A 3,400-nucleotide genomic window follows, 5' to 3' on the forward strand; every position below is an offset into this window, starting at 1 on the left:
TTCAACTTCTTCTGTCTTCTGTTAATTTTAGTGTCAGCGAACGTAAAAAGAAAAGTAATGCTCCACAGTCTCTCTCATGCCTACCAGACAAACACAGTGTCTTAATATGTCATCTCGGTTGTCTCTGGCTTCTCACAAGCAGAGTTGGTTTAAATAAGGCATTTAGTTATGTGTAAGTCCGTCAGCATACAGCCATTCATTTTTTTTAGAAACAGGATACCAGACTCTGTGAGGAGTTAAGTAAATCTGAGCTGAAACAGAACATAAACACTGAAATGATAAGTGATTTAACCTCCTTGTGTCTGGAAGCATCCACTCCAGTGCTCGCCTAGTTTCTTTCTTTACCACTCTCTCTCTCTCTTCCCCTCACACCCTTCCTCGCTTTGCCCCTTCCCTACTCTTCTTTTTTAGTGCAGTGGAGCATGATGTGCTGTTTCAGAAGGTCATGCTACCATGGTGATGCTTAGCCAGATACAGTTTGAGGCGTCTGAGGCGTTTTCTTTCAGTACTTTTTTTTTTCTCCCTCTGATCCACTTTCAGGCTGAGGGAGGAGAATAAAAAGCAGCCCAGATCAGACAGAGGGGGTTAATGAGAGAGAAAAAGCGAGAAAGAGGGAGAGCTACAGTAATGGGTTTGTGCATAACACTGAGGTAAGGCACACAGACGAGCAGGAAAATTGGAGCAGTTGGCAGAACTGGGGCGACAGATATGGGAGAGTGAGGGTGATGGGTGTGGGGTGTTAGGATGGGAAAGAATGTGATCGTGATTTTCAGGCCTGTTTTGTTTCATAATACTGTAACTAAGGAGACACATTTCATTCCTGAACAACGTATATGCCTGTGCTTGTGTGACAGGTTCTTGTCTATCTGTGTCTGCCTCACTCCTTATTATTGTCTTATGCTTAGGTGTGTGTGACTGAGCTGAACAAGAGGTTGGCTGCGCCACTGAGCTGAACTTACAACCTGTCAAACATGGCATCTCGCTTACACTGTGACTGGCGTCCTCCTCGCTAACCCTTTGGCCCTAATGGAAATGAATGGGGGTCAACAAGCAGAGGCACATTCTGTATGTTCAGATCACTGATGTCCAGCCAGAAGGGCCTCACTATTTACACACTGCTGTGACTGTACACACAGTAGGAACAGTAGCCCGGCACTGTGGTCATTTAGAATAGGGAGTATTTGAATTCTTATCTTGACAGGTGAAAGCCATTATTGTCCGCACGCTTGACTGTGAAGGAAAACTAAACCCACTTTTTCCCTCTTCCTCATACTTAACTTTGGGGAATTCCTCGATAAGTGTGATTTTTGCAAAATTGGACAGGTGCAAAAATAGCACGACAGATGCTAGGGAGTGCTGATCCAAATCAACACATGGATGAGTGTGCTGCGGAAGGCACGTAGCTCACCTGCATATCTCCATGTCTGAGTAAAGGACACTTGTATCATGCATGTTTTTTGTCTGACATTGATAACATCATCAAGGTATGTGCAGCACAGCCAAATTCCATTTACTTTGCCCATGTTGGAACTGAGGAAATATCCCTTTTGATGGAGATGCACAGTCCTCACAAAATTCAATCTATATGTGTTTACTCCCAAGTAAAAGCTGCTTATGGCTGTGAATTGATTCAAATTCAAATGAATTTGAAGCTTTCGCTGTGGGTCTCCAAGGCATTACAGACGTAGTCTCTGGAACTCTGCTGGCCTCTTATCCAGCTGTAGTCCAATTCTTAATAGAATTAAAAAGGATTAATGGGCTCTTTAGTATGCTCAAGTTCAGGTTTGCTCCCCCAGCCTTACTGCTATGCATATTTCTAAATCTCCCATTGTAATGAAACTCAATGAATGCACTAGCTGCAGTCATTAGGACTGCAAGAGGGCACACTGTGTCCTGATATGAGTCTGTGAAACGCATTAGTTTGCATGTTCCGGGTTAGATAAATCTTCTTACTTCCTCTCTTACTTCTTCTCTCTCTGCACTTTAGGGATTAGAATGTGCCAAGCTAAGTTGTATCACTGAATAAGCAAGAGATCAACCCAAAAACTGATCTACAAAGAACTGATGGGAACTACAGGTGGATAGCAAGCTGATAGCAAGGCGGCAGTCAGTGTGTTTGTGTAGGTGTGTGGTATTTGTGCGTCTCCTCACATACACAACAGTAAATGCATACCTCATTTATCAGCCCAGCACATATATACACACATCAGATAGTACACATTCCACCTGATGAGTGTCGCTGTGCTATCTGGTGGGAATGTCATCCTCTGTCCATGCTAACTGAAGCTGCATGGTAATTTTGAAGCTTGTTTGAATTAGTAATGACTTGATGAATAGAGTCATTTACTGTGTGAGCAAGTATGAGTGTTTGATAAAAGGCCTTCCTGGAGGAATAATTCCCCAAAATATTACAGTAGCATCAATTATTAGAAACAAGATACACACAATATTTTAAGAAGCTAATTTCCTTTAAGCTTTTTAAAAGAACAATCAAATGTTTTATGACTGCTCGGGGGTGCACATTCTTTCAGGTGAAAATTTGTTTTAATTAGGTTTGTTGAAAAGCAAAATGCCTCAACATATTCATCTATTACTATCTTAGAGGTCATATTGTTGTCTTTACAAGGGTGAGGAGGCATTACAAAAGAACAATACAATAGAAAGGTTACCTGATAAGACCTGGCGCCATAATGTGTGGTGTGTTTATTTTAGTGTCAAGCTGAATGTTTTAGGGCAGTGTGACCTTAGCTACCTGCAGCTTTTCTGCAACGCTGTTGAGGACAAGGTGTTTTCAGCAAATTATCCAGCTCTTGGTCTCTCTCTCTGTCACCAGTAAAGTAAACCAGAACTAAACACATTTAAATAGTCTTATATTCTTATTCTAAATACTGTTATTATTCTTTATTTGGATCCCCATTAACTGCCACTAAAGTAGCAGTTACTTTTCCTGGGGATTACACACAACAAAGCATTATATATATACAAAAACAAGGATGAAACCAACAGGAAAAGATTTGACTCACTTGAACAAGTGAGTTAGACTTTGACATAACATTCTTCACTAAAACAAGCTTATCTACCAGGACCTAGACAAGACAAGTTGTCGATAGAGATACCAAACCACTTTGTTTATATTGTTCGGTTAGAAAGAGAGATGTGTCTTGTGTGTGTTTGTGCCTGTGTGTGTGTGTGTGTGTGTGTGTGTGCATGTTGATTCCATAACGTGCAGTCTGCTGAGGGCAGACTGGAATGCAGAAACAAGATCATGGGAATAAAAACAATAGACAGGATCCATGAGGTGTCAGTGATGACTGCAGTGGAGAGGTGGGAGGACGATCCTGGGTTCCAAGGTCAACAACCTAAGCCTCCTGCAACACACATTCACATGTAGTGGTAATGT

The sequence above is a fragment of the Micropterus dolomieu genome, linkage group LG02 (assembly GCF_021292245.1).
Source record: "Micropterus dolomieu isolate WLL.071019.BEF.003 ecotype Adirondacks linkage group LG02, ASM2129224v1, whole genome shotgun sequence".
NCBI lineage: Eukaryota > Metazoa > Chordata > Actinopteri > Centrarchiformes > Centrarchidae > Micropterus > Micropterus dolomieu.